This window comes from Nematolebias whitei, chromosome 15 (assembly GCF_014905685.2).
Source record: "Nematolebias whitei isolate Nwh7 chromosome 15, NemWhi1, whole genome shotgun sequence".
NCBI lineage: Eukaryota > Metazoa > Chordata > Actinopteri > Cyprinodontiformes > Rivulidae > Nematolebias > Nematolebias whitei.
Window position 1 is genome coordinate 36,820,134 of NC_056512.1, and position 26,811 is coordinate 36,846,944.

Genomic DNA, 26,811 nt, shown 5'->3' on the forward strand with positions numbered 1-26,811 from the left:
GATGTTCCTTTTTTTTTTTTTTTTTTTTTTTTTTTTTTTTTTTTTTTTTACAAAACTATACACAGAATGTACATGGTAGGAAATAGGAATCAAATCTCACTTTGGATCAGGTAATAAATGGATGACAATCATTTCTTCAAGCCTGGGTCTCACTTTTCACTGTTTTGACCACTAGCATATATATTGCCAATATGCAGGCTTAACTTTGCTAAGGATAGAATCTCATTGGACTGCAACGGCTGGAGGCTAATGGGAAAAAAAATATGCAGAATTTTAGTTGCAGTCTCCTGAATTTTGAGTGCGACCAAGTGACCAGTGAGCCTTGTGGCCTCGTTTCATGCAGGTAATTTTTCAAAATCACACCTTGTTTTGTGCATGGCCTGCAAATCTGTATCTAGGCTATGCATATTGTCTCATTCCCCAACTCCACCCAAATGGTACTACAACTTGGCAAACAGCATTCACAACGTAGTCCCCAAAATGTCTCTCAACATTTGGGGGCATTCGCAATTTCCTTGCTTGAATTGCAGCAATTGCTTGAATTGATGGGTAGTTACCAAAGAAACCAAAGAGGAACGAATCAGGAGCTAATGGGTAGTTAACCAGTACTTACTGGGGAACACACAGCTAAGCCTTATTAGGGGATTACTGGTTAGTTACCTTGTATATGTAGAAGAACTAATCAAGAATTGATGGGTAGTTACCAAAGAAACCAAAGAGGAACGAATCAGGAGCTAATGGGTAGTTAACCAGTACTTAGTAGGGAACACACAGCCAAGCCTTATTAGGGGACAACTGGTTTGTTACCACAGAAACGGAGGATAAATTCTCCATTTGGGCTCTGAATAAACCCTGCACCAGTGAGGTCACAGCTATTATCAAAAACCTGTTTCCTAGTGATTACTGATTTTATTGGATTCTTACCACAGATTAACAATTTCATAATCTTGTACTGCTGTCATCTTAATGGCTGAGTATCACTTACTGTGTACCAAATCATTGTCTGGCTATTATTTTGTTGGTAACACTTTACAATAAGGTACACAAAATTTCCCAGTAAGTACTAGTTAACTACCCATTAGCTCCTGATTCGTTTCGCTTTGGTTTCCATGATAACAACCCATTAGTTCCTGATTAGTTCCTCTTTGTTTCCCAGGTAACTAACCAGTTGTCTCCTAATAAGGCTGTGTGCTGTGTGTTCTTTTGAAACTGGTCCAGATTACATGATGTAACCTTTTTTAATGTTATACACCTGGATGATGGAGCTTACAACCTTTTTTCTCCTTCCTGTCTTCTCAAACCCAGTTAGTCGAAGCAGATGGCCACTTGTCCTGAACCTGGTTCTGTTGGAGGTTTCTTCCTGTTAAAATCGAGTTTTTCCTTTCCACTGTTGCCTTTGCGCTTGCTCAGGATGGGAGACTGCGACAAAGTGAAGATTCAACTCATTCTGCCGGCTTCCTTCCTTAGAAAGAAAACTTTTACTAATTGGCTTTTGTATGTATGTGAATGTTTTTGTACAGTTCCCTGAGACAACTTCTGTTGCAATTTGGTGCTATTTTGACTGTATTAACATCTACCTTCCTTCTCTGCATCATGTCAGTCAACTCTCTACCTTTGCCTGTCATTGTCCCCACATTTATTTTAGTTAGTTAGTCAAATTTTGTGTCCCTTATTGTAAAGTGTTGCCATATTTTCTTTTATATAAAAACCTCTACTATCAACAAATAAAATGCTAAAATAAAAGTTTCCTAGGTTTTCTGTTGGGGTTTCTAAAAGGAAAACAAAGTGGATTCACTTAAAAGTCAAGGATGGAAGTACTGTGACTCCATTCATTGTTCTTCTTTGTAACAGTTTTGACAAATGTTCAAGAGACGGTGTCTCTTAGCGTCAAAAACTGTCCACAACAGCTGCATCATGGCAGTAACACTAACAGATGAAAACCTTGGAAAGTACACAAAAGCTGCTAATCCATTCAAATACTGCACTGGGGTGTGTGTTCTACAAAACACAGATTGATGTGCACTGTAATATTTGGTGGAGGCACACAAACATTTCTCATTATACAGTGTAACATTTGGACACATCTATCCATTATTTTAAACGAAGAGATAATTCCAGTTATTTTGCTTGTACTATATTTTACCTTTGCTGCTTTATGTTTATGTCCAAAATGTCATAAATGTGAGAAGAATGTGAAACGTGACATGGTGGAAAAAAGAGTGGAAATGTTGTGCTGTTGTTTTTTATAATAATGTTAAATGATGATGAGTGGCCATCTAAAAAGTTCACACCTTAATGATGTTTAATGATGATACATGATTTTTTTTTTTTACTAAAAGTGTTAAAGTTGCCTTTCTAACTTCCACTCAGAGAAAAAATACACTTTAAAGCATGATGGCACCTCCTACACTTGAATTGTTGTGAAGGAAATTGCTGAATCCACTTGATTGATTATGTACCGGACAGGATTTTTCATAATTTGTGGGCGATAAAGAGACAACAAATGGTGAGGATGGAAACGATTAAAGCAATTAAAGCTGCAGCATTCTTCCTGACGAGCTGCATTTCAGCTGGGCTCTGTTGATAGCACATCACATGTGATATTATTATCACATAGATAATAATAATTATTATTATTATTATTATTATCTATTTTTTTCCCTGAATATAGGTATACTATATATTTTGTTCTTAAAATTGTATTTAGATAAAAGCTGACTTAGATTTGGAATTGTAATTTCACAAACTGAAAACAGAAATGATAAATATGTGAAATAACACATTTTATATTTGGTTTTACTGTTTTTAAGATTTTCGGAGTCATTTTGCAATCTAACTCCATACTGTGCTGTTTAAATCATTCATATATCAAAGCATTAAGCTCGTTCAGGAGATGGCTGCTATGCCTTTTGGTCCATTTATCCATCTTTAACCGTTTCTTGCTTTTAGGTCACGGGGGTCACTGGTGTCCATATCCAGCAGTTACTGGGCGAGAGGCGGGGGACACCCTGGACAGGTCTCCAGTCCATCACAGGGACACAAACAAGACACAAAAAACATTCCCTCTCTCACTCACACCCAGGGACAATTTAGAGTTACCAATCAGCCTAACATGTATGTTTTTGGTCTGTGGGAGGAAACTGGAGTACCTGGAGAAAACCCACACATGCACGGAGAGAACATGCAAACTCCACGCGATCCAGCACTCTTCTTGCTGAGAAGCAACAGCTCTACCAAATGAGCCACCGTGCTGCCCCTTTTGGTTTATTTAAATGTTATACCTTTTAAATTGGGTTAATTATTCTCCATTGAAAAACATTTAGATCTTTTGAATTAATCAGGGGGGGTTTTTGTTTGTTTGTTTGTTTGTTTGTTTTGTTTTGTTTTTTCTTTTGCCTTTTGCTCATATTTTCATATGTTTAGCTTAGCTTTTACTACTTTGAGCTTTGCTTTTAGTTCGTGGTTATCCTTTTGTTAGCTAGCCTTTTTCTTTGGTTACTTCAAGCTAGCCTTCTGATACTTTTGCTACATTTAACTTTCTACTAGTCTTTTCTAGCTTGTAGTTAGCTTTTTGCTACTTTTGGCTCAACTTTTTTATTACATTTAGCATTTAGCTAGTGTTCTTCAGCAAAGTCATGAAGCCATCAGCATTCACATTGCATATTCATAGAAAATGTATTTGTTTAGTTGTGCCTTCTTTTTTTTGTTTCACAGCTAATACAAACCTTATTTAGATGTATATCACCTTATGCCTAAAGATGTTAAATTAAATATCACAGGCGATTGAAAAAATGCAACCTATGTAACAGCTTTGCTATTTCCATCTTTCAGCAGATGTTGATGCTGACGTCGAACTATTTCTCATATCCGCACTTGTCCTCTAAACTCAACATAAATGTTATGACTGTGCTGGGATTGAGAGGATGTTGTTGGCAGCCCAAAAGAAACACATTTTATCTCTGAGTGATACCTTGAAGGTGTTCCATAACTCAGTGCTTCACTCTTACAGCTGCAAAAACACCCCTTTTTCCTGACAGTGACAATGATATAAAATATATAAGTCTCACAAAAACAAACAAGCTCAAAGCAGGAACATATGTACGGTAAAATGCACCGGTGCCGCCGTGGGACTGCACAGACTTCTTGTTTCTGTCGGAGCAGCGGAGAGCGGGCCTGAGAAAGCAGCTAAAATAAACACAGCTTTCTTTTCTCACAACTCTGATAAAAGCTTATACCCTTTATTAATTCAGTGGCCTTTACGGTGTTTTCAGATGACTCCAGGTTCGCCTGTCAGTGTGTCTCTGAGTATAAATAAATTAAAGCCGGTTGCAGCTGAAGCTCCAGACACAGAGGGCTGTAACAAGGTAGCCAGGATTTTTTTTTCCTACAGTTTATCAATGGCTTTAGCTCATAATTTTAAATGAATCTTAAAACAAAATGAACAGTCAGAATGTACACTTCAGTTCATTGTCAAATATTTGTACACATTTGTACTGTTGAACATCTACTTGACTCAGCAGGAGCTTGTATAAAGCAGCTTAATGAGCAGAGAGACTTACGGTGGCACAAAGGTTAAAGCAGCAGGCATCTGGGAAGTTAATGAAAACTCTCTTCTGCTCAGTCATTAAGCTACCTACCTTTGAGGTGCCCTTGAGCAAGAAACTTGCTACTGCTTTGTGGCCCTGACTCTGGGACTGGGAGCTGAACCAGAATGCTCCTTGGTGTGACTGTATGGAACTGGTAGGCATACTGGACAAAAAAAAAAACGTAAACACAAAAATGCAGACACTCAGCAAATCTACTCTGGATGAATTTATTTCAGTTGTTATCAGAAATGTGTCTCTCCCAGCGGTGAATTTAGCCTCGTTTTGGGGTGTGTGCAAAGCTTTTATTAGGCTGTGTAATGTAAAGCGGGCGCTACGTCTGTAGCATCTTATCTAGCGCATCTGTATTGTGCACCGCTACTTCTTGTTGTTCTGAGCGCTCTAAAATAGTTATTGAATCAAGTGTTTACTTAAGTAGGTAAACGTAGTTGTTTAATAACCTGTTAAAATACACAAAAATGCAGAAAATGGCATCTACTTTATTCAAAACTTTATGGGGAAGGACCCCCCAGAACCTCCATACCACCACCACTGCCAGTGTCCCCCCCCCCACACACACACACACATACACACACTTTACAAATGCGTCTGATGTCAATGGCCACTGTGCTGTTCAAGACAAGTCATTGTCAACACTGGGGGCTAAGCGTCCATAAAGAGCAGATTCTAGAATCGCCCCTGGTACAACCATTCAAATACAGGTTCGCCTTGTTGAGCTACTTGATTAATTATTTTATTAAATGTGCAAATATTTTTATAAAAAGTGCTTTTTTTGGTCAATTGGGCTGAGATAAGAAAGAAAGAAAGAAAGTGCATGTAAAAAAAAAAAACTTGTTAGTTTAAGGTTCATATTTAAAACTCTAGTTCAATCTAAAACAGCAGAATAGATCAAAGTCACGTGATCGTCCTTCCGAGGTCTGTCAGCGTCAGACGGTCTCACATCAGACTCACAAACCTCTGGCAGACACCGAACAATCTTAGGCGTGATACAACATCTGCAGCACTGAGCCTCCTAACAGATTTGTTCAGTGGTTGTTTCGCTCCCAGTTCTGCTGAAATCCTTTTTGTCATTCCCCTCAGCCCCTTCTTCAGTCGACCTGCTCTTTCTCTGGATCAGAGTGAGTCGGCTAAATTAGTAGCAAAAACAAAGACAGAACAAAGAACCCAAACTGACTGTTGTCTGAATTGTTATGTGCTGCCCGGCTGGTTTAAAGTGCCACGCTGTGATAGTTTTATGTCTCTGCTTTGTGGTCACTGCGTGCTCGTTAGCTTCAAATGAAATTTTATTTTTAGCATTTTGATCATTGTAATAATTACAGCTATTGTTTTGTGGAACACCTTAAATATCTTTGCATTTGTTTGATGATTTTACAATAATAGAACCAACTCTGTCTTTGTGTTTGTGTCCCCTCACACTATGAGTTGTATCTTTGTGCCAGTAGCGCCTGCATTGATCCCAGCAATAATGGATGTTTTAAATGTAACTCCTTCCTGCGCTCCAGTGCAACATGGAACACCGTCATCGCTTTATTAGTTCATTTTATTGTGCCAGACTTCTCTGAGGACAGTTGTTTTGCTGCCAGTTTAAGCTGGAGGAGGTTTAAGGGGGTTTTATTTTTTATTGAAAGATGTGCAGGCGCCGACGCTCCGGGTGTTCGGCTACTTTCAGACAGAAAGAAAGATGCAGCAGATGGGCCTCAATGTGCTTGACTTTTTGTTAAATATTACACATAAATGTTGAGATATCAATTTTGAATTTAGTTGAAAACCTTAATTTTGGAGCTGTGTTTTTACTCCCTAACATATCGTCAATAACATTTCTTTAAAAAAAGTCCTACAGTGTTTATGCTACAGTTTTAAACTACGATGATGAAGAGAGTTGCAGCTGTTTAGGTCAAACCTTGTAAATGCTGTTGTGCTTAAGCTCATGCAGTATTGCAAGATGTATTTGTACTGGGAGTATGTGGTGGTAAAACTTCTCTAAATATTATATACCTAAATATTTGTTAAACTGACTGTGTTCTAGTCATTTCTGTGTTAGCTATGGTTGCTTAGCTGTGATTTATACAATCAATTGGAATAACTCCTAACGTTAATCATTTGTAGATAACATCTAATGATTACTTTGTGGAAATTTAAAAATATATGTTCAGTGGTTTATGACTTATTTTTGCAAGACAACAAAACGCACAAACATGAGCAAAAGAAGAAGACGAAGGAGATGATCGTGGATTTCAGAAGGAGCAAACAGACTTAACCCCCAGGAGGATCTGCGGTGGAAGTGGTCTCCAGCTACAAGTACTTGGGTGTGCACCTGAATGACAACCTCAGCTGGAGCAACAACACCACCAGCCTGATCAAAAAAGCTCATCAGAGACTCTACTTCCTCAGACGGCTGAGGCGAGCTGGTCTGGGAAGCTCAGTCCTCACCTCCTTCTACAGGTGTGCAGTGGAGAGCATCCTGTGCTCCAGCATCAACGTGTGGCATGGAGGCTGCACAGCTGCAGAAAGAAAAGCTTTGCAGAGAGTGGAGAAGGCTGCACAAAAGTCTGTTGGAGTCAGCCTCCCCTCCATCACAGACATCTACACCTCTAGATGCAGGAAGAGAGCCGCCTGCATCATGAAGGACCCCACTCACCCAGCACACACAGTTTTTGCCCCGCTCCCCTCAGGCAGGAGGTTGAAGGACCACTAGACTGAGGAACAGCTTCTACCCTGAGGCTGTTAGACTCATGAATATCTAATCAGGACAATCACTGTAAGGAAGAAACAAAAGTCACTGTAATGCCACTTTAATTGGTGCTATGTGACTTATCTGTGCTGCTGATTTCTTGCCTTTAAGCTGCTGTATTCATACACATCTGCTCACAACAGACTCGTGTTCAGGCTGCTGTTTAATGTACCATATTATTTTTCATTATTAGTGTTTACCGTACAAAGTCTTATATACTCTCTCTTTATATACTTTACATTTTTGCTCATTTTGGGGTGTAACTGGGACCTTGGGTACACAATTTTGTTCCACCTCATGTACCACATGTGATACAAATGACAATAAAGAACTCTGAACTTTGAAAAACATGATTGCCCTTTCACCTTTTCCTGGTGGGTGACAATCCGCCACTCCTCAGAGAGGAGAAAGATTTGTCAGTGCTTGGAACGTGTCCACTCAGCATCATCTTAATCCACTGTCATCACAACACCCCTTTTCAGCCTTTGCTAAATTTCAGCACATAAGTGCTCCCCCAGGAGATGTTCACAAATGATCCTGAAACAGATTAAGGAACTAGTGCCCGCCACCTCTTCCTTAGTGGTCCGCCTCCTCGGGGAAACAAGTCCTGAACGTCTGCTCACTTTATCCAAGCCTTTCAGGAAAACTGCAGCTTTTGTTAAAGTAAATCTGTGTGGCCTCCCCTGACACAAACACACACTGTGAACATCCCTGATAGCTGAAACATCAAGCTCTAATTCTTTGTCATCTTCTCATCATTGGGTATCACTTGGCTGGAACCGAATCAGCTGACTTTCAGTGCCTTCTATATTATAGAAGGTAGCATATTGTCTGGATTAGGCACTATAGCAGTGATGTGAATTTGAGCTGAAAATTCTCCCGCGTGTTAAAAAACGGGCTGTTTGTAACTGCTCATTTGAGCCTCTCGGCTGTGACTTCTCCCCTGCTTTTGATGAAAGTGGAGCCACGCCATGCTTGTTGAAGTATTGCCTTCAGCACCTGGCTGTCACATCAGTGATGACTCTCTCCTCCCAGCGCTCAGAGCATGAGATGTCTTAGAGTCTCTCCTCGGAGGCACGCAGAGAAATAACAGTCACTCAGCAGATGAAGTTGGAGAAGCTGAAGAAAATGTTAACCGACTGAAACATAAAGTTGACACAATGAGGCCTGGCCTATCAGGAACAGGAACAGGAGAGCGCACAGGCCATGGCCGGATTATAGCTCTGCCCGTACACCTTTACTGACACCATGTAGCAGAAGAAACCCATGTGACATCATCAGCAACATTTCATACTCGTGTTACGCCATCATTGTGTGAGGTCAAAGCAACTTTACATGAGTGTAAATGTGCCAACATCAAAGCGTACCTCAGTTCATAATGTTGTGATCCATACACTTTAATTTTATTGAGAAACAATTTAAAATGGAGCTGTGTCTTAATATGAAACGATTATATAATTGTGTGAACGCTTATGAAGCATTCACACTATTGTGATTCATTTTTCTTACGTGCATTTTTCAGCATCTTTTTCGTTCCGCAGTGTTTGTTCTATTTCAACAAATCATTTGTCAAAAGTTCAGCTTGTTCAGGAGAAGGCTGCTATGATATTTGAGATTGGTGCAACTTTAGCTTTTTGAAATATTTAGCTTTTTCTGCCACTTTTTTCTCATAGAAAATGAATTGAGCTCATTTTACATTCGTCACATTTTTAGATCTGTTTACAACCTTTTACTGCTCCTTTCACATTTTGTGCTGGTTCAGCTTCTTTCTTTCCTTGAGCAAATTTAAACTTTTTTCAGCTACTTGCAGCTAATTTCAGCAGTTTTGTGCTCCTTTTAGATTATTTCTACTAACAACATTTTAGTGCTTCTTCTAACTTCTATCTGCTAATTTTAGCTTTTTATTTTCCTTTCAGCATTTTTGCAAGTTTCAGCTTTTTCTGCTATTTAAGATACTTTTTAGCTGTTTGATGCTAATTTTAGCTTTTTCAGCTTATTCCACACTTGTTTTTACTCATTTTAACTTTTGTCAGCCTAATTCAGCAAAATATGTGCTCTCTTCACTTCCTTCTGGTAATTTAAGTTTCTATCTGCCTTTTTAGCTACTTTTCAGCATTTTTTTCCCTAATTTCAGCTTTTTTCAGACAATTTCAATTTCTTTGTGCTCATTTTTGCTTCTTTCAGCCTAAATGGGCAAACATGTTATTTCTGCTTTCTTCTGCTAATTTAAGCTTGTTCTACCTTTTTAGAATTTTTAACTAATTTCAGCTTTTTTCAGATAAATTCATGTTTTTTGTGCTAATTTCTGCTACTTTTAGCCTAATTAAATTATTTCTGCTAACTTCAGCTTATTTCAGATAGTTTCAGTTATTTCAGCTACTATTTAGCTGTTTTATGCTATTTTAGTTTTTCAGCTCATTTTATTTTATTTTTTTTGCAATAATTTCAACTTTTTTCAGCTTAATTCAGCAAAAATGTGCTCTCGCCACTTCCTTTTGGTAATTTAAGTTTCTTTCTGCCCATTCAGCCACTTCTCAGCTAATTTTTTTTTTTGCTAATTTAATCTTTTTTTTAGCTAATTTACTATTTTTTTCTGTTTATTTAAACCTAATTTAGCAATTATATGTTCTTTCTGCTTTCTTTTGCTAATTTAGGCTTGTTTTTCCATTTCAGCTATATTTCATCATGTTTTTTTTTTTGTTAATTTCAGCTGTTTTTTTACAGCAAGTTGTTCTGCAGTAAGCATTCACACTGCATTTTCACAATTTCTCTGCATACAAATCTATTTAAAAAAATCTACTAAATTAATCAAAAACAGTGATGCAAAACCACATATATGTTCAAATCTTTGCATTGTTTGTGTTTAGCATTTATCTTAAATCTTAGCGTATTGTTTAGAGTTCATTTAGCGCATATCTTAGTGTATATCTTAGATCCTTGTATACTGTTTATACTTTATATTTTTGCTATTTTGGGTGTAATTGGGACCTTGAGTACACAGTTTCGTTCCACCTCATGTACCACAGGTGATGCAAGTGACAATAAAGAAACTTGAACTTAAAATTTCCAGGGCACTAATGCAGAACAATTAGACAAACCAAAAATATTAAATAAATACCACAAAAAGGCCACTAAAACTGAGAGAATATATTCAAAATGCTGCATACACTGAGTCAAATTTAGCTTACCGCCCAAACATGCCAAAATAAATCACATGAAACTTATAAAAATATTAATATCTGTGATTGCAAACACTGTAAACAAATGATAATTATTAAGGCTGAGCAGTCAACGAGATTTTTTTTTATCTATTAAGATTTTGCACACTGACTCATGTTGGCTCTGATTATGTGTTGGTTCGACTGGATGTTGTGACAGGCATGGAGAATTGGTGTTTTATGAAAACGGAGCTGCAAATCTAAACCTAATTTATCCCTGTGCATCTCTGAACTGTTTCCCTTGAACTTGTTTGCCTTCATAACTCGAACAGAAGCCTCTTGTGCAGCAGCAGATGTGTGAAAATAGTCTCCGTGTTGTGAGAGGCGAGCAGGAACAAGAACAAACTGCTATCTTTCTAATATGTCGCATTGGCTTTTTTCTCCTCTTGTTGAGTGCTCTGCAACAACTCACAAGCATGTAATATTTATGAGTGTGTGCTTTTTTTCTGTCTCCCTACTATAAAGAAAGTTGTATTTTTTATACTTGAGGGGTAGCTCCAGTGCTGGTTTTTTTTTTTCCAGTACTCAAGTGATTGGTCAGAGTTTATCTACAGTAAAATGTAAAGCTACAAAAACAAACTCAATATTCAGGACTGGGCAGAAACTTTAGATAGATGTGCGAAAACTCCTATAAAGTACATAAAAAGTGAGATTTCATACATAAATATACACTATAGTTAAAAAAAAAAATCATATGACTTTTATGGCAGTATGCAGTACAGTAGTGTGTAGTTTTGTTGGGGTTTTTTTTTTTTACTTTTAATAAAAATTACAGTAAATAATCAATGGATGTCAATCTACAGCTTAACTTTTGGAGCCAACCCAATTCAAGATGGCCACCCAGCCAATTGGCCTTATAAGACACAAACAATGGCTATAATTCAGTCAAATTTAAGAATATTAAAACACTAGGTGTGATTGTAGCTGAATCATTCACAAAACTTACTTCACTTGCTGTACATTACACAAGGTCTTTGGCATTCAGCAGGAGCTTTTGTGTTAATATTGGTAATATTTTATCTACTTCAGCACCTCTTTTCCGCAGGGCTTGATTCTTGGACCCCTTCTGTTTTCACTCTATCTGCTCCCTTTGGGGGTCTAGCTTTCTTTTCACTGTTATGCTAATTGTTATATTTATCTGCCCTTAAAACCCAATGGTTCTTGCTTCATTCACCCTCTCTTAAAATGTCTTAATGACATTAATTATTGATGGCTTCAATTTTTATTTTTTAAGTTTTAATGATCAGAAAACTGAAGTTCTTGTGTTTAGCCCTAGCTCTACTCCTGTCTCTGTTCCTGTAAACCTTGACTCTCTGGAGCCACAGCTTAAGCAGTCTGTTACAAATGTTGGGATGTTTTAGACTCTGATTTTAAGTTTAATAAACAGATTAACTCTGTTCTTAGCTTCTTGCAGTTAAGGCGGATAGCAAAGCTTATGGCATTGTTGACCAGATCTGACCTAGAAAGAATAGTCCATGCCTTCATTACTATCTGACTTGACTACTGTAACACACTTTATGTTGGGGTCTTCCAGGTTTCCCTTTCACGTCTCCAGCTCGTCCAAAATGCCGCAGCTCGGCTCTTATGTGGAACTTGTAAGTTTGATCTTATTTCACCAGTTTTGTCCTCCCTTCACTGGCTCCCTGTACATATCAGAATAGATTTTAAAATTCTCCTGTTGACCTTTAAGTGCCTAAATGGTCTTGCACCATCATACTGTATCTCTCTGAGCTACTTCAACCTTCTCAGGCGCTGAGATCATCTGACCAGCTGCTTTTGGTTGTACCAAAAACCAGATTGAAGCTCAGAGGAGATCGGGCTTTTTCAGTCGTCGGCCCTAAACTTTGTAAAACTTCCTGTTTTTAAACCTCTTTTTAAAACGCTTCTGTTTTCACTGACTTTTAACACATTTGATTTAATATTTTATAATTATGTGTTCTTAAGATTTTCTGTTGATGCTTTTAATAAAATGTTGGTATTGTTTTTTTCATTAAATTACTGCCGTTGATTTTTATTGTTAAGCACTTTGGTAACAGCTGCTGTTCTTAAATGTGCTTTATAAATACATTTGACTTGACTTTAACTGTTAAGGGTCAACCTTGTTTGTGTGTTAGAAAAATAATGAAACTTTTAGAAAGTGTTTATTGAAAGTAATCGTCATTACAACTTGTTCAATTTCCAAGTCAATCCAATTAAAGATGGACACTACAGCTAATCAACATTCACCTACACAGAACTGTCTATAAATCAGGCAGTTTATAGATACTGAGATAAAATTTAATGTAATTGTAGCTGAAAATAAAACATAAAACATACTCCGAGTGTGACATCATGCAAATTGGTGTAAAACTGTAAAATTGCTTGTTTGGCTACAGTTTTATCGTTTCCTTACACAGGATGATTTTAAAGGGGGTGATAAATTTGCATATTTCTTAAAGTAATGCCAAGCCTTTAATTACAAACTCTTCATGATCACAGCGAGGCGAAGCTCGGTTTTTAATGGTTTGTTGTGAATTGAGTTGCACTGAATGAAATATAGCAGTTTGAGCTGAAGTACACTTTGATGCCGGCACATTTGCACTCGTGTGAAGTTGATTTTAACTCAAACGATGTTTATTCTAGAGGCCAGAACAGAATTTGCTCTGCAGAAATAATTATACATTACGGTGTTCATAGCTTTATTTACCAACACACTTGATAAAATTTTAATATTTGTACATCAAAGCGGTGCATTGAAAGGAACGCTTGATGTACGATGCTGGATTACATTTTGTTCCAGAGTGAAGAGCCTGTGCTGTGAGTGGAACGTTTAGGGTTTTTTTTTTCTTGGGTTTCTTGTCACAGCAGTTAAAAGTCATGGCAAAAAAAGTCACAGCCCCAGTGTTTATAGTCCAGATCAATCCACACACTTTAAAGCTGCTACTCACTCACTGTGTTATTGCAGCGTTTTGTTGTTTCTCAAAGGGTGCATCAAATGATGGAGGACTCTGTGTGAGATGGATTTGCTCAGTGACCCTCCTCGTAATGCTAATGTTCATTACTAGCCTAATGTGAAACTTTGAAGTTCCCCAGATGGTGTTGTGTGTTATTATTCAAGCTCGGTGTTCAGGCTTCGTGACCTGTAAATAATACTCCCGACTGTGTTGTTTTCAAAGCTGCGAGTCCATACGGGAGCCTTACTTCCTGAAATATCCAAGAGTCACTTTCAGTGGCACATTTAAATGCAAAACACTGCCGCCATGCAAATTGTCTTTACTATTTCACCCTTTTATTAACAGTACGTTAAAAGTGGTGACAGTAAAGTGAATGACTTTAATTATTCCATGTAGGGTGGTGGCAGAAACGTACAGCTGGGAAACACAACGGCGTGCAAACCCCACAGCATTTATACATAAATAACTTAAGCACGCTGGCAGAAAAAAAAACTCAGCATTAAACAAACTTCTGTTGATAGAATTAAACAGATCCATTCTAAAAGACAAAATCTAAGATTATTTCTCGACAGATGAAGGCTATAAGCTAGGTCAATGGAGCTTTTCAGGCTTCTCTTATCAGTTTACAAACTAAAGTTTAAAAAAATGCAGATTACATAAATAAAGATATGCAACTATTTAGATGTAAAACAATGTTGTTTGCGAGCCAGACTAAAATATAAACATGTCATTTAAAGAGATAGTTCAGTTCTGGTAAAGTAAGGTTCAGTTGAAAGTTTATGAACAAGAACAATCTTACCTGCTGTAGATAGCTCTTTGAGCACACCCAGTTTAGAGTATTACAGGTTAATTCTGACTTTGGCTCATCTGAGTGGGACCAATACCAAAGTGAATGGGAAGCGAAACGTCTTCAGCTACAGAATAGAAGTTCAGCTGTTGTTGTTTTTGTTTGTTTATTTATTTATTTACCATAGCTTGGATGACTGAGAATCTTCATCACCATACTTCCATGCCAGTGTTTACTGTTATAACATAAAATAATCTGCTGCTGAGAACTGACAGAGTTGTAGCTGTTTTGGTTGGGCCTTGTAAATGGCATTACCGTATGTTTTGGGCTATAAGGCGCACCGGATTATAAGGCGTATTAAGAGAAACAAAACATTCAGATAAGTCGAACTTTATTCAACTCATTCACTCTCAGCATTGCTCAGTTGTACATAAAATCAGTTCAAGGTCAGTAAGCAGAACCAGAATTAATACATAAGGCGCACCGGATTATAAGGCTCACTGTTGATTTTTAAGAAAATTAAAAGATTTTAAGTTCGCCTTATAGTCCGAAAAATATGGTATGTGTGAACTCATGCAATATGAGAAAATGTTATAGATGTACATCCAGTGGTTACTTTCTGAGGGTTTTGCTGAAACTTGTCCAGTAGTTGAGGAGATATTTTGCTAGTTGGGCTGCTGTAAAGTTTCGTAATTGTTTTTATTTATTTATTTAAGCTGTGGCAGCCATCTTGAATGGGGTTGACTCCAAAAGTTAATCAACAGTAGATGTTTCAATGATTACTGTGCAGACTTTTCATTAAGTTGTTGTTATCTTGGGAAAACCTCTTGAGAATCATAGTTATCCTTCTAAACACAGTTAATATACACTGGAATATCTCTTTCACCATAAGGTAACTGGAATTCAATTGGGACCTACATTGAATTCTTATGATATAATGAGCCAGTCGGTGAAAAGGTTACATTTTTGGAACTCCTCTGCGGTCCTCTGGGCACAAAACGCAGGTCCAAGCTGGATAAAGGTGGCAGTGAGCACTTTTCACAATGTGCACAACCGTCCAATCACCGTTTTCTCCGCATCTCTTCCAACACTTTTTTCCCAACTTCCTGTTAACCTGGATATAGTTGGGTTTTTTAACTGGTAAAACAAAAGATGAAATTCTTATCTGCATTCACAAACTATTATTAAACTGTTATTTAACATATGCATTTTAGACAATTGTAGGAACAAAAGTTGTCTGATTTATACGCTCCTGAATTAGAGTTGCATTTGGTCCTAAAAAAAAACAGACTGAGCCTGAGCCCATATCATTTTTTCCGAGCCCAACTCAAAACCGACCAGTTAACTGTAATTAGAGACCCGAACCCGAGAAAAAAAAGACTTTTTTTATTAAGCTTTTACTGCTTTTGTAAGCAAATCAGTTTGACATGATAGTTTTAAAAATGTATTTCAAAGAAAGGAAGCTATAATATTTCTTGTTTATTAACAAGAGTCAGTGGATTAATATAATTATTATAATATTATAGTTATTAACGGTCAGTGGACGCACGCGGTTGATGATCCGGTTGTCCATCTGTAACAACCCACCCCCAAAAATAAGGTAAAATGGGGGTTAATTACATAAAACGCTAATTAAGTCATGGGCAGTGCCTGGAGCTGACAGCACAAAAAAGTTATATTGGTTAAGATGTAGGAATAACCAAGTACAGCAAACAGAAAATAATTTACCCGCACAAGCAAAAAGCTCTCAAAAATAAACTAACATTGGCCATGAAGGATAACATTTAAGGCAGTTAAAACAATTTAATCAAGCCATCAGTTATGCCTCACAAACCCCCCAAATGCTTCATCCCACAACATATCAACACATGAAATCCCATAAACCCCATGAATAAAAACAAGTTGCTCAAACTTTCAGTCCAACTATCCTCTTTGAAGGAAAGTTCATTTTGAAGGAGGACGCGGGAAACGCCCACTCAGTCTAGGCGCCAGTATAAATAAAAAGAAACCATCTCAATGTCAAGATCTAAATGTCTTGTGTGCCTCCGCTGCAGTCCTGGGTAAGAAAAAACAATAATCCACCGCAATCCAAACTCGGGGTGAAGAATAATCTTCAAGTAATCCAGGGCAACGGCCTCACGCCTTGGCAGGTGCGCACCCAAGAAAAAAAAATGCAGCTGACCCAACCCAGCCCGCCCATCAAGCACATCATTCTGACCTGACCCGGCGGTTCGGGATGGGGCCTCGGGCCAAAAATTGCAGCTCTACCCTGAATCCCTTTACGTCTTCATATCTTATACAAACATCTGAACAGAGCTTAGCTTTATTCATCTGACAAAACAAGGACACTGGCAGAGTGAAATGCCAAAATTTAAATCCAATACACATTAGGATTTTTATAAAAACAACAGGAAGTTGAAAGTCAGCTCTTATTTCCTGTCAGGGCTTGTTGGTCATCCACCACCACCTCGGATCTCCCCTTGCCTATTAAATGGTTTTCTAAACAAAAAAATAATTCTGTTACCTTCAGTTTATTACCAGCTGCAAATTTGAGCTGTTGAGTGTCACCGGACTGTAATTTGGATGAATAAAAGTGTCTCTTTTGCATGCAGGTGTAGTTAAGGTGACTATTAAAGGAGCTTTACACCCCCAGAATCAGGAAGAAGCGCCGCTGATCCTGACTGGTCCTGTGCTTATCGGCCAGGTCTCCACTGTGAGCATAATGACTCATCTTTCATAAAGAACATTTATGCAAAGGGTAATAGTTGAAGATATAAATCCACTTTTAGTGCCCTTATAAGTACAATATTTTCTACAAAGTGAGAAACGGGCAGTGAAAGTTTAAGGAACGCTCGTCATTTATAAGTGATGTTGGGTCAAATAGTTATTTATAGTTAGTTCCTTATTGGCTGTGACATCAGCCATCGAGCAAAGAGTATGGAGAAAAGAGCATAATTATTGTCATGGGAGAGACAAAGACTGTTCTAATCATCCACCTTTATCTTTATCTAAACGTGACTAGAAGAAATGACCCAAAAAAGACATGCAGGTGTTTTAGTGCGGTGATTTCTTTTAGACAAAGCGGATTTAATATTTACATCTGGCTGTTAGGCAGGGCAGGATCGTTCAGCAGCACCTTCACACAAGCACCATTTATTTGCAGTATTGAGGTGGAGTGAACAACTCCTGCTATGACTGCAGCTGGGAGGGACTGCTGTGCCATGACTGGGGTCCCCATGAATGCTTTGGGATGGTGGAGGGTCTAAAACAGATATTTAACACACTTGTTTTTGATAAATACATGTTTATTAGCCTGAGAAACCGTTTTGAAAAACAGCTGTTGTTTGCTAGCCCAGGGGTCTGCAACCTTTATAATCAAAAGAGCCATTTCTGCCCCTTTGCACACTAAATAAAATGTCTGTGGAGCTGCAAAACCTGCTAAAACTGTTATTATCAACTGGTGGCCCATGGGCCACGTCAAGCTTTTTAGAGGGGGCTTTTCCAGCCAGGAGGTGTGATATTATGAAACTAAAATATCAAATTGTTATTCATATTTATTGATATTTTGGGGCAAAAAAAAAAGACTGGATTTATGTAAAGAAGAAAAAATGTAATTTTGTATCATTACAAAAATTCAAACCCAAATATGCAGGCTTATGTGAGTTTTCTTTTTAATTGTGGAAACAATTCATAAAGGATCCTATTATATAGAAATAAAGCATAAAGTTGAAAATTAGGCCCGTTTGTTGGATACGTAATTGAATTTTTTTAAAAATGAAAGAAAATAAATACTTCCATTCACTTTGACTTTGTTTTTATCTTTCATTTTTATTTTTATCAAGTTGACTCACCATATTTATTCTCAGCAACTTACCTTAAAGGTATCCCCCACGCCCAACCCAAAAAAAATAAATAAATAAAAATACATTCGGTGGATTTCAGAAAAATATCGCACTGTAAAGCCCTATTTGCACAGGATTAGTTTTTTCTAAGGACCACATGCTATTTGTAATGATTACGATTGTCTGTGTTGTTAATCCCGTGCGAGTCGGCCATGTCAGTAATTTGTAAAGAAAAAATTCCCCCACAAGTTATCTACTATATTTTGCTGAACTCCGAGGTCGTGTGATAATACTAATACAATGCGAATAGGCATCTCTGTGATTTGAACAGAAACGGGCGAGATCCGATCCGTAATTAGGAGTTTTGTTTTTTTTGTTTGTTTAAGCAAAATCATTTGGAAAAATAAAGAACAAGGCTATTTAAAATGAATGCGCCGCTCTCTTCGGCTTTTGATGCTGCTACTTCCATCACCGCAAATGACAGCAGGTGCAGAGACGCACGCATGCAGCCGGTGATCAGCTGATTGATCCATCCATCCATTATATTTATCCACTTCTTCCTCTTTAGGTAGCGAGGGGTCGCTGGTGCCCATATCCAGCCGTCACTGTACGAGAGGCGGGGGACATCCTGGACAGGTCGCAAGTCCATTTCAACTGGCGGGTCAGCGACAGTGACATGTGTTCATCTGAGCTTAACGTGTTTTTTTTTTACCTCTTTAAACCGGCCGATCGGACCTGCCTCCTCCTCAACAATAGATTAACACAATTTTATATTGTGCATTCTTATTTAGTTTTATTTGTGTTGTATGATTCATAAAACCGCATCAAAGCCTGAGACCGGCCCGCATATTATCACATTATATGGACCGGCCCGGTCATGACAATGCAGCACGTTAACATCATATCCGGAAGATGTCCGTAAATTTCAGCTAAATCTCAGGCTTTGGCTATCCCATGCGAATGCACCACATAAAAAGCTGACGTTGGGGAGTAATTTACATGTGGTCCCTAAGTAAAACTAATCCCATGCAAATAGAGCTTAAGACAGGAAGTGAGCTAAAATAATTGGCTAACAAACTACTAGCATGATGTAGTCAACAATTTGTATTTATTGTGTTAGTACTATCTTTCACATGAAGGCAAAAGAAATGACTGGAAAACTGCTAAAACTAACCATTTCTTGGTGTTGGTACAATAACCAATTAACTTCAGTCTTATGTTAGTTTTCAGAGCCGCTGCAGAGGGACCAAAGAGCCGCACGTGGCTCCAAAGCCGCAGGTTGCAGACCCCAGGGCTGGTCAGTAGCCCAGCATGGATGAAGACTTTTGCTCTTTTCTCCATGCTCCACGCTCTATGACCGATGTCACAGCTGATTAGAGGTACTACCTATTTATAGATATTTGACAGAATATTCTTTCAAAATTATTTTACAGAATGAATCACCTTTTTTTTTTATCTCGTTACGCACAATGTGTCTGCTTTTCCATGAACAGCTCATTATCTGTAAATCTGATGAGTCTGGTTTACAGACACCTGTATCTGAACATACACAGCATTCAGTACAACTCTTGTTTTTCTTTTCTGTTTGGAGGCTTTCTCTGCTAATTGAAACCTTGTCGAATGACAAAGCCAACAGAATCCAAATGAAAGGGAGTTATTCTCACACAAAGACCTTCTGAGCTCCCTGAAACGTCTCATTTTGTCCAGGATTTTTTTTTTCTCTTTTACTTCTCTACATCTCTATGAAACACTTTCATATGAACTCTGCCAAGTGCTTAGTTTGACCCATGTGAACCGAATGAGCTCATCTCATTTGTCTATTTTGATCCTGCTCTTCAGACCTCTTATAAATAACAGTTCAGATCTTGTCTGTGACCTGGAAATTAATCTCAACAAAATATTTAAAGGATATCTCAATTCCCTAAGATTGCCTGGAGGAGAGAGGAGGCTTAGAGGAGCTGAGCGTTAAGACAGTTGATTCTTTGCTGAAGTTGTTTTGGCATCTGCAGCGTCTCACAGGAGCATGACACTTTAATCACAAACCGTACATTAAATTACAAATTATTTGTCATTGTCATAATGTCGCTCTGATGGCAGTTATAGCACAGCCGAACAACGGTGAGATGATGTCACACACTGAATGTTTAAATTTGATTACTCCCTGATGCTTGGCCTTCTTAGTCCTTATTTCAGTCCTCGACCTGGTTTTCATATCCCGGATAGGAGGAACTAAAATGTGAAGAGAGAGGTCAAACTGAAAAACGGAAATGAAATAAATGGAAGGCTGAGCTGCTGGCTTGTTTTCCGTTTGACCAATTTTAAAATCAGCGCAGGACATGTTTTTGGAAGGGGACCCCAACAGCGATAAGAATCTGAACAGAACAGAACAATTCAGACAATAAAAGATCATTAAATGTGTTTTTATGAGAGAGAAAAAAAACGTATTAATATCAAAGCCTGTAAGGCTATTTCAATAGAGCCTCGACAATATTTTAGAGCAATGTGTTTTAAAGCATCATAATTGTATGGAGAGAAAAAAAAAAACCTAACAATGACCATCTACTGATGCATGCTCAATAACCCAGGTAGAAAAATCTAATAAAGTTAAGTCAGATCCTCTGGACGGATAAAAAAATCAAAATCAAAAAAATGTTGAAACGTTTCGTCTTTTATCCAAAAGACTTGGTCAGTGATAAAGAGCTGATGGCCGCTTGCCACTTTATCATGTGAACAGCTAGTTCTGGCTGTCACCAGCAAACTGGTTGATCCACTATGTGAAGGTGTTATTTATAAGACTGGTCCAGGTCCACTAGCTGGAATTTTTGGGATACTAGTGCGGCCGAACGGCTAACTTGTCTTCTGCTCCGGCTAGTTTGGCAAAAATTCTACTAGTTGGCAACAAATTGTTACTAGTGAGTTTATTGACCTGGTGCACGAAAATGTTGGAGTATGACCAATGGGAAACTAGTTCTGTGTATTCATAAGCTAGTGTGCAAAAATGATGCTTGATATAAGCAAAATATTATTCTGAATAAGAATAAGAGGGACGCACTTTTTTAGTAGCAGCTTCATGCACTCCGCCCATCTTTCGGATGACTGTACATACATGTTGTCATTGTATCTTGGTGCAATGATAATAAAGTTTATTCTGATTCTGATATATAGGATATCAAATAAATTATTTGTGTGCCTGAAGCAAATTATTGTTATTAGTTGTCCTTTGGACAGTTTGTGTTTGGGGGTTAACTAATTAATCTTTAATTGTTTTAAGATGTGGCGTGTTCCACCCGCCCATAAATAGACCGGCCTTCAGGAGCTTCTCCCCCTCTCTCAGACACTCTCTCCTTTTTGGTCCATTTTGTGTTGACCGCTCTCTGGTCGCCCTTGGATTTTTTTTATTTTGGGGGCTTTGTATTCTACCTTGCTTTTTTCTCAGCCTGAAACTGTAATTTTTGTTAACTTTTGGCCTGGTGGAACCAGTTGTCCTGTTTTCACTTTTTCATTTACAATAGGTTTTTTTTTTTGTTTTTTTTTTTGTAGTCCTAGTCCCGTACTGGCAGTGGCTTCAACGGCCCTGTATGGCCCACAGCGGTACCTTTTGTTTTGTTTGACCGACTCACCAGATCCATCTTTCAGTTAATACTTTGGATTTTGTGTGTGTCTTTCTGGTGGACACAGAAATTAGGGGTTCTTAATAATCTTCTTATTACAAGAAGCCCGTTTTTTTTAATAAATTGAAAGTTTTAACCCTTATGTTTGAGTCCGTGTCCTCCTTAATATGTTATGTTCTTGGTGGACGTAGCATGTACCATAGAGTACCTAAAGGAAACCTGCACATGCACAGGTAGAAACATGCAAACTTCACACGGGGAGGCCTCAGTCTGGAGTCAAACCTGCAACTATCTTGCTGCAAGACATTGCTAACCAACTACTCCACCTAAACTTATCTAAAGCTCTCCAAATGATCATGTTCTCTCATTCAGAGTATATCAACTTTTCATTATTATGTATATTTTTTTCAAACAAGGCTTTTAAATTAACCAAACTGTGTTTGCCAGAAATAAAGGCAACACTTAATGTTGTTATGATCCTGTTTGAGATCAACTTAAGTATTAACAGTGGGAGGGGGTCCCTCATTGAAACACACACTTAACAAGTAGGATAAACAATAAATGGAATGCAATAAATCTAAAAACCTTGATTAATTCTCAGAATAGTACAATAGATGATAAATTTAGCAATAAAACTAAGAAATGCTATTGTGTTTATGGATTTGTTTCCCAGTAACGTACCAACTGCTCATCAACATGGTTTAATTGTAAAAGTATCTAAATCATCTAAATCAGGAGTAAAGATGGGAAGAGGTTTACAACAGACATGCAAATAATTCAACAACTCAAGCGTGTTTCTTGTCAAACACATTTATTTCATGAACTGATGATGAATTGTAGAAAACTTAAATGTGCACAATGTTCAAACCAGCATTAATGATGAAATGGGTGCATGAAAAAAAGTCATGGCAACATCTGGGAAGGAACCATAGTCTGCAGGTCTGAGAGTAACTGTCGTGCATTTCTTGTCGTTTCCATTCTGTGTATTTCAGCAAGACAATGCCGAAGCACATGTTTATTACAAAAGCAAACCTTTTAAGAAAGAATCTGGAAGTGAAGCTGGCCTGAAAACAGAATCAGTCTGGAGACAGCTTTGAAATAGCTCTTCACTTGGGCAATTTAAATTCATAAAGAAATAGGAAAACTGGTGGTTTTGAATGATAAATGGTCGGCACTCACACAATGCCTCTTTCAACCTTGCCTGTAGGTTCTAAAAACGGTTTCTACAATGCATTTTTCATTCACACAAACGCTCGTACAGCTCCTTTATTACACAGTTACAGCCTGTAAGCAGTGCTCTTTTCTTTCAGTAACACAGAGATAAACATATCAGCATCAACGGGGGGTTCACGGTGTTGCCCAAGGACATTTCCACACTTGGCACAACAGGAGCTTGAACCCCTGATGTTCAGGTTTGTAAAAAAAAAAAAAAAAAAAAAACAGTAAAACATATATTTCAGTATAAAAGTTCAGAATTGCAAAACAGCTGAATAGTCGGACAAGCTGCGATTGTATTGATTTCCTATAAATTGTGTTTCTAAATTGCTCTTAGCATCTCACAACAATTGTTTGATGATCATAAATTGCTTCTTGAACTATGTGTATTGTGCAATATTTATACCTATTTCATAGAAATCAGACATAAATTACATAATACGGCTTGTGATGAATTACTTCTGGCCAAGTAAATTGAATAAAATACTTGGGAATTTCATAAAATCTGACAGAATATATAAATATGTGGTGAACAAAGCAGCAATGAATTAAAGGCCTAGCATTTCTTGAAGGAACGTATATCACCCACCACCTTTCAACCAGAGTTTTAAACTAAAATCATTTTATAATGAAAAGATGTAGCAATTTTTATCCATCCTTGTAAATAATACAAAGGGATCTACTGCAACAATGCAAGATCTGATAAAATGTGTTAATGCTCAAAGTATGGGTGGAGGATGACTCTCAGCTACTACCACATCAAACTTGGGCTCAGATTCACACCATATCTTACTTCTTAGCACATCTGTAAACACAACCTTATGCTGGCTAAGGTTGTGTTGCTGTTGCAGCCATCTTGAATGAGCTTAATCTGTTGAACACGTAAATCCAATAATTACTTCCTGAGAGCTTCATTAAAATTTGTTAAACAGTTCGCAACATATTTTGCTAACAGACAAGGCTCGTGCCGACAATTAATGCCAAAGTTCCAAGCAACTATTGCGTGATGTGTAGCACTCATAGAATGTGTTGAGAGCGATGCTCAGCTACTACCGCACCAAATTACAGCTCAAAATCTGCAAATCTTCAGATGTTATCAGCCATTAAATGACCGTTATTAGTTGTCATCTCTATAGGTTGCGTTCAGAATACAAAGCCAACTGTTGTGCAAAGTTTGTTGTTCATTTATTCAAATATAAGCATCAGAGAAATTTGGAAGTGTCCAATATGCTTAAAAAATGAAAATAAATTGACGATTACGTTGAACTAACCGCTGTACTTTGGTTTCTAAGCACAGTAAACGGACCGACCACAATAAAGTTAGTTTTACGTTGGACTTTGGATATTTGTGCTCCGTGGCTTCAGCATATCACTAAAAAAATGTAGACTACACCATGCACTGCCTGACCCTTAACATATCCCCCTGACCCTATTATCAGCGATAAGAACGTACCTTTATACCTACTAGGAGACACAGGAGAGACCATCTGAACACAACCTATGGGGATGACAACTGATAACGGCCATTTACATGACATCAAAGTGGGTGAATTTTGCTGAGTTTGAATTATTTTTATGATTCATGATCTCAGCTGTCTGTGGCGTCCATCTTGAATTGGGAAGATTGCAGAAGGTAATCAGTGTAAAATGTCCAACCAATAATTTCTGAGTTTAATTCAAAAGTGTCCAGTAGTTCATGGATATTTTGCTGACAAAGAGTTGACTATTAGTGCTCAGAATACGTGTTGAGAATGACTCTCAGCTACCAGCACGCCTGGCTCAATATCTATTAAACTGTCTGAGTTATTATGAGATGTTTATGTTTTGGCGAGGGTTGCTTAGCTGTGGCGGCCATATTGAATGGGGTTTATTACAAAAGTTTGTAGATAAAGTGAGCAGTCTCAAAGTTTCATTAAGTTCATTTAGTTTTGTGAAATACCTTTGCTAACAAACAAACACACAGAAACAAGCAAAAAAAAAAATCATTGCCAGTAACAGGCGATCGTGATGTTTGTTTAAACTAAAGTGTATAAACAACCTGACTAAACCTTTGAGCCAAGGATTTGTTCTGTTCCGTCACGTTTTTGTACACCAAATGAACCCGTTTGCATTCTTGGCTCGCGGTTTCACCGTTTAATATGTTGGACCATCTGTTCCGAGGCAACGTGACTGATTTCAATCGCTCCAAGTTCAAAAGAAGAAGAACATGAAGAGTTGGTGTTATGCTCCGCCCATTCATCTTCCCAGTGTCTGTACCTGCAGTCTTCTGTTCATGTGGATCAAAACCCAAGGAAACACCCAGAGCAGGTCAGGAATCTATCACAGACTGACACAGTTTCTCACCCACATTCACACATCTGAGAAAAGTCAACCTGACCTGTGTGTCTTTGGACTGCAGGAGAAAACTGCAGCACCCAGAGGAAAAGCCTTGTGATGTCAAGTCAAGTTTATTTGTGCAGCCCAGTATCACATAAAGTATCTCTGTGGGCATCACGGGTTCACAACAGCACCGGTTCCTGACCCGGCTCGATCTCTCAGAAGACAAGGGGAGGCCGGTAAAAAGGAGCTGTTAAAGAAAGTGGAAGAAACCTCGGGAGACACATTCGGTAAAACAATCCCTCTCCTCTGACAGATGGAAGAGACGGGCGAAAGAGAACAGATATTTCAAAAAATAAATAAATAAGACAGTTAGCTGTGGAAGCATTTCCACCACTGACAGGGTTTTTCTCATTTTAGCTCCTAAATAAAAGACATCTGGGACGGAGCTGCTGTAACAGCAACACCTTTAAAATGCAGATTCTCAGCTTTATCATGAGAGCAGTAACAACTAAACTGAAGGAAACGAACGATGCGACTGAATGACGCACAAATGTTTTCGTTGCTGATGATATTGAGCGACATTTTATTCTGTGCAGTTTAATGATTTTGCATAATTTCAGCCATTTGCACTTCTTTTAATTTTAATAAAAGTAGGTTTATTATTGAAATTTATTATGTATTTTTTTATGCCATTTATACAAACTGACCACTAGACTGTAGGTTTGGAAGAGATATGTTTGTGTATTAATATAAATTTATTATAGAATTGCTATCTTGTTGACTTTGCATAGATGACCTGATTATGTGACTAGTATCCAGGCATGCACAGTATCGGGTAGTCATTGATATAAAGAATAAAGTATTAATGTACTCTAAATCATTTCTTTACAAACTGTATTGCTTCTGCCTTACAATAAAACAATATTAGTAAAGAAGTAGACTTGTACCACAAATTATTGCTGGTTAAAATATGAAGAAAAAAAAAAAATATATATATACATATACTGTAAATTCACCATGGATATGACATGTCAAACAACCCCAACGGCTGAAGTAATTTTTTATAGATTCATACAATTTTTTTTACATTTTGCAACAATTATACCAAAAATATGTCTATAAAAATCCCATTTATATGTGATTTGATATCTGGAAACCATTTTAAGATCGCTCACTTGTTGTTTCATGAGCCACACCGGGGTCTGATCCCAAACACTACCTTATATACTGTGTTAAATGGTGTTGCAGTTTAATTTTCTTCATATTTTAGTAGCATATATTATTTATTTTAGGTTCATGTAGCTAAAAATATAAAAAATTACACTCAGCCTGGTCTTTTAAGATAATTTTACCACCACATATTCAAAATGTTTACCTCCTCGCTGTCAGTAAACAAGTGGTACGCCAATGCCGCTGAAGATTTAAATAGTGAATGTTTGTAGTTTTTGAGATGTTTTTCTGGACTAGAATTGATCAGAGAATGCAAGTACCTTAATGTTGTTGGTGCAAGATAAGAGTTACGCTTCTAGTCCAAGGCAGCGCAGAGAGGGA

At 37.8% G+C, this 26,811-nt stretch overlaps 1 protein-coding gene across 1 annotated transcript in view; it reads left to right on the top strand.

Moving 5' to 3' along the window:
• LOC119421774 (inactive rhomboid protein 1) overlaps nt 1–26,811 on the top strand; it is a 952,927-nt gene that overhangs the window by 805,841 nt on the left and 120,275 nt on the right. The gene's annotated exons all lie outside the window — the stretch shown is intronic.